At 47.0% G+C, this 10,594-nt stretch overlaps 2 long non-coding RNA genes across 3 annotated transcripts; both read right to left on the bottom strand.

Annotated features, from left to right (window-relative positions):
- Positions 1-520: 520 nt before the first annotated feature.
- Positions 521-4,553, bottom strand: LOC147600262 (uncharacterized). The gene is made up of 3 exons (XR_015258942.1): positions 4,381-4,553; positions 4,049-4,296; positions 521-655 (listed from the first exon to the last, which is right to left on the bottom strand). It is a non-coding gene; the product is annotated as an uncharacterized LOC147600262 (long non-coding RNA).
- Positions 4,554-6,551: 1,998 nt separating this feature from the next.
- Positions 6,552-10,339, bottom strand: LOC147600261 (uncharacterized). Of its 2 annotated transcripts, XR_015258939.1 has the most exons (5): positions 9,998-10,339; positions 9,422-9,552; positions 8,928-9,088; positions 8,156-8,199; positions 6,552-8,035 (listed from the first exon to the last, which is right to left on the bottom strand). It is a non-coding gene; the product is annotated as an uncharacterized LOC147600261 (long non-coding RNA). The 2 variants fall into 2 exon arrangements; XR_015258938.1 differs by having other exon boundaries at positions 8,156-9,088.
- Positions 10,340-10,594: the final 255 nt, after the last annotated feature.

The following is a 10,594-nucleotide window of genomic DNA, read 5'->3' as shown; positions in this document are numbered from 1 at the left end:
GTTGTTTCCTGATGATAATTACAGTGCTGGCTGTAGGTCACTTCTAAAAGAGCAGACTACTTCAGGGGCAGCTGAACTCCTTCAGGATTTTGATTCTCTCTCAGAATTGCCTTTTCACCTGCTGAGAGAAGAGAACATGTTTTGAAGGGCTGTATCCTTGGCCTCAGTCCACCTACCATAAAGCCTTATCCATCACAGTCAGTTTTGTTTTATTTTTTTTTTTCTCCTTTTTAATCAGCCAAGCCTAGGAATGGCCGTTATCACCTGCGTGCTCCACCCAGCCTACTCTTCTTTGCTTTTTCGGGCATCACAGAAATACAAAGCCACAAGAGACAGCACAAACCTCTCATCCAGACTTATCGGATCCACTGACTCCTGAAACCTCATCAGGCAAGCTGATTTATTCCCCATGTCTCGTTTGGTACTGCTTTGCTAGCAAGGATAGTCTACCGTCTTAAAAAGCAATTGACCCCATTTATTTCAGACCTTTGCAACTTGAGGAGTCACTTTGAATTCTCATCTGGCCTCCAAGAGTTTCTGCGTGCCAGTTAAGCCAAAGAGAGACGTTCGTTGCATGCTAAATAAACAGAAAGACGGGAGAAAGAGGAGGTCACAGTCCAGATTTCAGCACAGAACATGTCATAGGCAGCCTTCTCTGGGAAAAAAAAAAGCCCAGATAAAACCAAAAATCTGATTATGTAGATATTCTCTTACATCACGCTTTGATACTCTTATGCATTTTAAGGCTTCTAACATGCCTTTCAGAGAGCCGAGCTTTCACGAGTCCCTCAAGGGAGAGCTAGGAAGAGGCGGGGGGGGGGGGGGGAACAAAAAAAACAAAAAAAACCCTGGATTTATTCTATGGTTCAGAAAGCCACCACAACCACAGCAGGAAGCTGGGGGAGCCTGGCATTCCGCCAGAAGACAAAGCAGAAAGAAAAGCTATTCTGCTATTAAGCCAGCCACATTGAAATCAAGCCTACAATTTCGGTAGGCTGAAAGCTGCTCTTATAGCCGACTCGCTCTGCTCCTGGAGACCTGCTACACTCTCTCCTTGCCTCTCCAGGAGGCAAGGAGAGAGTAAGACGTGTGGGCTCATTGCGCCTACCGCACACCCAAACAGAGAATCACAGAATGGTTTGGGTGGGAAGGGACCTTCAAAGGCCCACCCAGTCCCACCCCCGTGCAAGGAGCAGGGACATCCCCAACCAGATCAGGTTGCTCAGAGCCCCGGCCAACCTGGCCTGGAATGTTTCCAGGGATGGGGCATCCACCACCTCTCTGGGCAACCTGGGACAGTGGGCCACCACCCCCAGTGTAAAAAAATTTTTTCCTAATATCCAATCTGAATCTACCTCCCTCTGTCTCGGAACCATCACCCCTCGTCCTATCACACCAGGCCCTGCTGAAGAGTCTCTCCCCACCTTTCCTGCAGCCCCCTTTAGGCACTGGGAGGCCGCTCTAAGGTCTCCCCGGAGCCTCCTCTTCTCCAGGCTGAACAGCCCCAGCTCTCCCAGCCTGGCCTCACAGCAGAGCTGCTCCAGCCCTCTCATCATCTGCGTGGCCTCCTCTGGACCCTCTCCAACTTAGATTTTAGGATTTTAGGATGGCCCATGTCCTTCTGATGTCGGGGGCTCCAGAGCTGGATGCAGCGCTGCAGGTGGGGTCTCACCAGAGCGGAGCAGAGGGGCAGAATCCCCTCCCTCGACCTGCTGGCCACGCTCCTCTTGATGCAGCCCAGGATGCGGTTGGCCTTCTGGGCTGCAAGGGCACATTGTCAGGTCATGTTGAGCTTCTTGTCCGCCATCACTCCCAAGTCCCTCTCCTCAGGGCTGGACAGCAAGTTCTTCTGAAAATAGAGCCGATTATCAAAAAAGGGAAGAAATAAAGCTGCAGCCAGACTATTGAACAGCATTGTCTCATCACACGGAGCCCCGTATACTTGCTCCTCGCTGCTCTCCAACTTGGCAACTGGAGAGCTCCGTTCCCAGCACCTTGCACCCTTCCCGGGCCTTACCAAGATTGTTAGTAGTCTAGAAGCCAGCTGGAAAGCCAGAACCCTTCTTCCAAAACAGCGAGACATCCAGCAGCTTTACAAACACTGCCTGCTTTAGGAGCCCAGTGCTTTTGACTTCTAAACACCAACCTTGTCTTTCTCCACTCCTCAAAACGAGCAAAACAGGGACAGACAGTGAGGTTTAGCCCTTTCCTATGAAGAGCTGAGCAGCACTCAGCTGGCAGAACAAAATAATCCAGAGACACTGAATTCTGAAAACCCTTAGAAGAAAGTTGTGTGTTTTTTTTTCTAGTGAGTCACCAGTCTGTTACTATTGCCAAAGGAAAGAACGGGTAAGCAAGCGCTGCAGTTACCCAGGACTACCCAAACAAGTTGTGGGTTGGGTAACCAGGGGTTGACAGGGCTGGACTGGAGAGGCCGCGCTCCCAGCTGCTCCGCAGCACAGCCAGAAAACAGGCCTGGTCCCTCTGACCACCCTCTGTGAACCCCTTCAACCCCAACCCCGTTGCCAGCCTCACGGATCTCGGGTGAAAGCAATGTCTTCGTGGTGAGATGCTGGCTGGGGCGCATGACCCCACGTTAGGCACCGACTTGAACCGCTGTGGAAAAGCTGAGCAAGCCACTTCTGTGCTCCACCTTCTTCTCGTTCAAACGGGGGTGAACACTCCCTTACTGCCAGGCCAAGGCCATTGCAAGGGACCGATGACATCTACAGCAACAGCACTTCTGACAAAGCGGGACGGCAGACCAGCTATTGCATTACCCTAGAAGGTATAAACAAGGTTTTCCTCCCCAATTTGGTTTACTTTTGCACATACTTTCAGCTCCCTCCAAGCCTTTGAAGCCACAGTCAAGTGACTCGTAACAGTTCAAAGTGACCTTTCAGACCGACTGCTTTTACTCAGTGCGTTTAAGAATCTGATTTATTTACCTCAAGCTGCCTAAAATCCGTGGAATTCAATTTGAATGTGGCAGATTTGGCTAAAAGCCACACTGTTCCCTATTGAAGCCAGGAGTGCTATAGAAAATAAACGTCATTGTATTGTCTCCAGGTTTCTGCTAGTCTCATCTTACAAAAAGAGTAAAAAAAAAAAAAAAACCAAACCCACAAATTGTAGTTTCCAGTTACTTTCTTACTCTGAAAGACCATAACACTCGGGCTGCGCTAAGGGTTAAAACAAGCATTGCCAGTGACAGCCTAGAGCAGAGTTACACAACCAAAATAAGAACAGGGTGAAACAGGAGCATCCCACCTAGAGCATCTCACGTGCCTGTTCGCTGCCTTTGCTTCCTGCGTTACACCAAAAAGATTTTAGGATGCCTTCCTGTTTCCCAGCCCCTTGTTTCTTAAACACTCATATTTGAACCGGAATTTGGCGCTGATTTCATTCACTTCCTCCTCGTCCCTTTCCCTTTTCCCTTTGATTGTTATTCCAGAAAGAAAAAGGAGTGCAAGCCCTGTCTTTTCACTGTGTTCAATCTTTAAACTCCTTGGTCCTCCCCTCTATTCAGACCTTGCTCCGCAGAGCTCACCCACACAGAGATTCAAGCATCCGTCTCTTTGCTTCTGCTTTCTCATCTTCCCACGCTGCGGGCTGCTATTGCGTTTAGCCGGCTAACTCCACCTCTCCTCTTCTCGCTCTCTTTCCTCTTTAGATTCACTTCAAGGCCAACTTCCCTTCCTTGCTGCTGGGCTGACACAGCTGGTAGCGTAGAAAAAGCAGGGGGAGGGTAGCAAAGCAGGGAGCTTTTATTCAGCAATGCTTCCTTCACCGAGCAGCTGCTTTGAAGCCCCAAGGTCCAATTTCAACTGCTGAAGTCGCTCGTCGTGAAAAACAGCTAAATATAACGCCGCTTTCAAATGACAGCTTTGAGATAGCAGGCTCCACCGTTAAAGCTCGTTGTCCGAAACACGATCAGAAGCCGTAAATACACAAACAGCGCCGATGTCTACGTAACAGCTAATGACCACTTGTTAGGACACACATCAGCAAGAGGAGCTCAAGCTCCAGTCAGTCTGCGAGGTCTCACCTTGCCTTCCGCCACCGACAGCTTTGCTCCCAAAAGCTTGCCAAATGTTCTGCAGCGCATGTACCCTTCCTGAAGGCTAACGTGGGGTGCTTTCATCCCCAATTCTCCATCCAAGTGTGATTTACACTGCACTCATAGTAACCTCTATTGATTCATATCGGACTTACAGTGCATAATCTCAGGACAAAGGTGGTGGTCATGGAGGCAGCACCATAGCAATGTCACTCTCTGGTACTCTTCCAGTGACACTGAGGATCATTTCATGTTTCATCATGCTTTTTCTAGTGTCATTTGGTAGTTAACAAAGGGAAATAAAAAAAAATCCAACTCACTTGTCAATGTATGACTAAAAGCCACATATTTCACAGGAAAATACAACACTTGTCACTGTACAGCAGTGCCACAGCATAGCAGCGAAAGAGAAATTAAAGCCTTGAGGGATGCTGATTTACATTGCTGCTCCAGAGATCACAGGTTAAACCAAAGGGAGAAGAGAGCTTCGGCAAGTCAAAAAAAAGAGTGTTGATTATCATCCGTTGACCTTGATAGTTCACTTGGGCATGTAACGCTTTCCTGAAGGAAACCCCGAAAGGCACTCTGGAGGGAAAACGGGATGAGTGGCACAAGCAGAAAACCGCACCAGTGCTGCTGCCACTGCAAGGACCACACTTGCAGATTATCAGGGGATATTACATTTGCAAAGAGAACTCTCAAAGCAACACCACCGGAAGTTATTTTTGCATCCCTGCTTCGAGAAGCACAAAGATAAAACAGGGAAGGCTGGTTGGTTTGGAATGCTGGGCTTCAACACTACGACGACACACACCAACGCACAACCACGCTGTTTAGTGAGCACACACAAAGCTGATTTATCAGTGGAGGCAGACCTTTGCCGCTCACCTTGCTGCCATGCCTTCCTGAAGAATGAACAAGTTCGTGACCAAGTGTAAGTTTAACATGAGCAGGAGCTGCTGGTACTCAACCTCTTCAGGTAATGTTTCAGAGTGTGGTCTCCCAGGAACACAGGATTATCTAAAGGGTTGAGGTAGCGAAGGTATGAGCTGGTGGAGAACTTCTATAGCAGTAGAGTTTCATCAATGCCATCACAGATACCATTTTGATACCAGAGGTACTCACACCTCCAAAGTTTTCTTAAAACCTGATCTCATTTTCTCAGGTTTGTGAGCTCTCAGGTGCTACATACTGGAGTTTGGTCACAGGCCCAAGCTGTGGCAAGCTGTCAGGTAAAGTCCTTCCTTCCCTAAAGACCTGGCTGCTGTCTCGTGACCTGCATCTCTGCACTGCAAGAAAGGTTGGCTGCCAGGTTTTATACACCTACACCAACTCACATCTCCAAATCACTAGAGTCAAAATAACCCACTGAAAAAACAGGAATAGCAAGTCTAAAAATATCAATTTCTGAGTCTACAGTTTTGGACAAAAAGTATTTTCCACCCATTTATTTAGTCAGAAGAAGTTCTCACCCTTCCCAGTATCTGAATTTACAATTCCTTGTGGCCATTTATTTATTCATCCAGCACTGATCTTCCCTACTGTCCTTTCCTTAGCCATTTCTCTGTAAAACTGCATTTTGCCCCCTACAGCCCATCACTGGAATGCACATCACTCGCAAAAACCTATATCCAGTAGTTTTCTCTCTCCCTTCCATTACATCTATTTATTTTCCGATACAAGTAGTCTAGCTTTACGCATGCAAATAGTCTTATACGGTGAGAGGCTGAGAGGGCTGGGACTGCTCAGTCTGGAGAAGAGAAGGCTCAGGGATGATTGCATCCATGTGTCCGAGGACCTGATGGGAGGGAATGAAGAAGGAGGCAGGACCATTGGCGCCCACTGATGGGGCAAGAGGCAATGGGTACAAACTGAAACTCATTAAATTCTACCTGAACACAAGAAAATGCTTTTTGACTGTGGGAGCGATCAAATACTGGAACAGGTTGCCCATAGAGATTGTGGACTCTCCATTTGTGAGGATGTTCAAACCCCACCTGGACAGTCCTGAGGAACCTGCTCTCAGTGACCCTGCTTCAGCAGAAAGTTTGGTCTAGATGATGCCTTCCAACCTAAACAGTAGTCTAATTCAGACCGAGGACGTCCATGACATTAGGCAAAACCCATACAGTGACACTGCCCCACCAGTAACCACAAAGGCCCTGAGATAGGACCAGGGCTGGATTCTAGTTCAATGCAGGAAACACTTCTGCAGCCTGTGCCTCCGTCATTCACTGAACAGCTGGCAAATCTCACCCAAACCCTCACCAGGCCTCTCTGGGACTGAAAATGCCAACAACATGGAGTTTATCTTCTCACTGGAGAAGAATGCCGATTATCTGCAGCTTTTGATGTTCATTTCTCAGAGCTCCAATCCATACCTCCCTGAAGAGCTGGGGGAAGCAGCTAAGTCAGCTTGCCCTGAGCAGCACCTGGTTCAGCTTTGGACACTCGCGTGCAGGCATCAGCAGACATGTTGCACACTGGCTCCGCTTGTAAAAAAAAATTCTGGTGAAACTGCTACGGTTCAGAAGAGATGCTCGCCACTAATACACTCATCTGAAGAATGAAGATTTCGTGTGTCTGGAGGACAGGTCCTTTTCCACTCCTATTTGTTTCCAAGTGCTACCTGTGGCCGGTTCAACAGTTCTTCAGTTAAGCAACAATGGATGTATGGCAGGTGTCACAGCAAGCAAACTTACCACCTGACTTAATTGCAACTTCTTTAATTATTTAATGCAGGGGATACCATCCCCCTCTCCTTCCAGAGGTTTTGGTTTCATAAGTCCTACCTTACAAGTTCTGACCGGCAGCCTTGAGCATAGTTAGGCAAGTGAAGTGCTGCATTCTGACACAAGTCAGCCTGTACCTTGAGTCACCAGAGTGACCAAGTCCCTTTTTAAAAGCTGAATAGAAATAGAACATTGAAAAAAAAAATCATTTATTGGGATTTGAAATTAAAGGCATCCATTATGTAGCCAACAAAATGTAGTCAACTGACTGACAGTTGAGTGGTTTTGATTTGGTTTTATACCACACTTCAAAGTTGCCCAGGAAAAATTTAAGAATACCAAAATTAGACTAATATTACATCAGAAACCCCCAAGCTAAACAGAAGTTTAATTATGAAGAAATAATCATATTCAATACACAGAAAAAGATTATCTTCTTTCCTGCTCCGGGAAAGCCTCTCCTCCCAGCCTGTGACCAAGCCAAAGGCCTGACAACGCAACCTGCCAAAGAGGATTCCTCTTCACAACCCTTCGGTAAGCATTATAAATCCAAATTATTAATTGCATCCAGAAACTAACAGTGATGTTATCAGGGCCATCATGTGGAGCAGGAAAACAGAGCAACTTGGAGAGAAGGGTTCATGCTACCCAAAAAGCATGTGGCATGCAAAATGCAGTGTCCAAGAACCTGAAAACTCAAATCTTACTCAGCCCAAGCACACTCCATCCCATTGCACTGACCGCAGCGGCTCCTGTCTGCATGCAAGTCTAGACACGGGCCGTGCTTTGCTGTCCCTGCCAAGAGGCAGCTCTTCCCATGCTGAACTCCAGTGAGTTCCATCTGTGCCCACACACCAGGGCTCTTCCACAGCGCTTCCCCAAGCTGCTCGAGCTGCAAGTGGATATTCAGATCACAGCTGCACAGACCTGTGCATCCCTTAACAGCTGATGGCCTGGGAACCAGCCAGCCGGTTTTGCAGCTCATGTCCTTTCCCATTTGGGATAAACTCTCCAGCTGCTCTGAAGCAGCCTTTTCTGCTAGAGCTGGTTCTGGGGCCAGCTCTCCTCCACCTCCTCCTTCACTCAAGGCAAGTCCTTTCACACCACTGCTCATCTCTGGAGCAGGGATTTCCCTTTTCTTATATACCATTATGCACAGCACAAACACCTCTGTCGCTTCCAGGCACCTGGATAAACAAGCCATGTAAATGGGATAAATGCCATCAGCTACAATCTCATTCACCTGTCAAGAGAACACAAACATAGACATCTTCGGGCTCCAAGCTCTTGAAGATGCCGTGGTATAAAAACACATTCCTTTTCAGGTGAGGGGGGTGATGAGCAACACCAGCCAGAGGCTTACCTTGAGAGAAAGCTTCTGTAGGAAGCCTTGATATGTTGTTGAGCCTAGAAATAGGAAAGTCAGCTTGCCTTCTGCTCTGCCGCCATTTCTGCACAGAGCTTGAAAGATTTATTCTATGCAATAACAAACACAACTACAGTCCTTACTTCTTTCTTGGCAGCTTTACTGAAACATTGCATTGCTTGATTAGGTTGAACTATTTCACTTCAAGATTTACACCAACCCTAAAAGAAGTCATTTTGCTATGTATGCCGTTTTACTACTAAGCTTGGGGGAAATGTTCTCCAGTCTCTAAACATAACTGCAGTTGAAGGCTTATTGCTCATAGCTTCTGGGAACCCTCAAGAAACAGCTGTATTTCGAAGGCTGGGAAAGCCATGTCATAACAGATTTATTTCTAAAAAGATAATCTAACAAATGCAGTGACAGCTTCCCAGCTTGGCTCTCTTTGGTTGAGCACTGTTCCCTACTCATTCCTGCCCAGCACCTCTAGCCAGCAAACCCACCAAATGTCTCCAAGGGTGCAGTTCAGAGAAAACAAGCAACTGCCAATGCTTAATGCCCTGGCTCTCACACTGGCATTTGAAAGCAGTGCAATCAGAGGGAGATACGAAATTACTGTAGGTTTTCCCATGTCATGTATCACCCCACATCTCACACCAGCTTCCTCTTTCATACCCAGTTGGCTCTTGAATTTCCCCTTGCTTCATCCTAAGTGAAGTGCGGCATTTCCCCACTAATCCAGCTTTTGAGCAGCCAAAGCACTTCTCACCTGGGTCTGGGTCTAGTACCTCAGCCTCATCCATTTGTTTACCAGAGAGATTATCCATCACTCGCTGTACACATTCTTGTCTTCAAGATGTCCTTTTCTATTCACAGCAGTCCAAGTCCAGCCAATTTTTTAAAAAATTCTTCATTAGACAAACTTATTTCCTAAGGCAAGAAAAAGGAAAGCTCTAAAGGGACATTCAGGTACCTGAAAGCCAAGCATTGCCAGCTGGCATTTTACTCTTTTCTGCATCAAAGGAACCAGCAAAGTAAGAAACTGATGGCCAACTCAAAGTCAACAGACACCACGTTATTAGAACTTGTTAGATTAGTGCACCGCCAATCCCTTGAGTCTCTACATGATTATTTTACAAGCTAAACCACACAGGGCTAGTGACAGACAGGCAGCAATAATTCTCAAAAAACAAACAGAAAGGCCTAGGCTCAGCATGAGGAAACTACTTGTTTTCTTAAGCAGTTTTTAAAGGCACATTTCACCTCCTGGGAGGATCTTTCCTCTCACGTGTAAAACTCCCTGCGGTTCAGAAGCTGAAGCTGCACTTGCGCAGCCTGTATACATCCCTGCTCCAGACTTTTCAGGATCCTTTACACATGGCAAGATTTCGCTCCTTACAGAAAACAAGGAAACAAAGCTTTGTAATTATAGGTGAAAAACACAGGTTGAAGACACACCTGAAATTTTACTGAGCAAAGAAACTCACAATGAGGAAAGCAATAACCACAAAAATAAGTCAGTGATTAACTTATTCAAAAGACAAAGGAACTTTGTTTGCCTGGGGAGTATCTTCCAGAGCAGGAAATGTAAGGAACACATGCTGGTCCACTCGTATTGTGGAATGCCAGCAGAAACCACACTGAGGCTGAAGCCCCTCTCATCATCATTTCCAAATTATACATGTTGCAAAGCTATAAGCCCTGGGTACTATTCAACTTGCTTTCAGAGACAGAAGGTCCACTACGGTATTTACATCCAATTCTGCTTTAGTGCACAGATTAAATAGCTTAGACTTATTTGCAGCAGGTGTTTTATCGTTTCAGCAATGCCATACTCACAGGATACAAGGTGGAAAAGCTGCAGAACTCACAGGAGAAGGAAATCCCAGCTCCCGTGGCTGATTTTCTCAGGTTCCAACGCTGCAGGAGACACAGTGCCTCTCCTAGGAGTGCATTCCTGACCAAAGCAGGGAAAAACAAACCACGGGCTTCAATAAAACAGACTAACCCCCTAAAAAGGCATCTTGTAATCTTCCAGCACTCAGGCTTACAAGGGGATGTGCACCTGCCTTCCTGTCTTTGCATTCAGGTCTAAATCAGAAATATTAAAGTATCTTCTAGAGCAGGGTTAGTGCATCATCGCAAAAACCTGGAGCTCTCCCAACAGCACAGAGACCCAGGCTCTGGCCAGAGGGGCCCTCCAGGAGCATCCTAGGACAGCAGGCCCATGAAACCCATCCTCAGACTCTCAAGAGGCACAGGAGATAGACCAGGACACCAGAAAGTCGAGGTTTCAGGGCCAGCAGCTTCCTCCTCTTCCCTTCTCATTCCCACCCCTATTAGAGCAGGCTGCAACATTCCAGCCTCATTTATGGCCTTGTGAGAAATGAGACACAGCTGGGGCAGAGCTGCCTCAACCCAAACAGCTGCACCTTA

Source organism: Chlamydotis macqueenii, chromosome 6, assembly GCF_036417535.1.
Source record: "Chlamydotis macqueenii isolate bChlMac1 chromosome 6, bChlMac1.mat, whole genome shotgun sequence".
Taxonomy (NCBI): domain Eukaryota; kingdom Metazoa; phylum Chordata; class Aves; order Otidiformes; family Otididae; genus Chlamydotis; species Chlamydotis macqueenii.
Note: the sequence above shows the minus strand (reverse complement) of the source record. Positions and strands in the feature narration are given on the sequence as shown.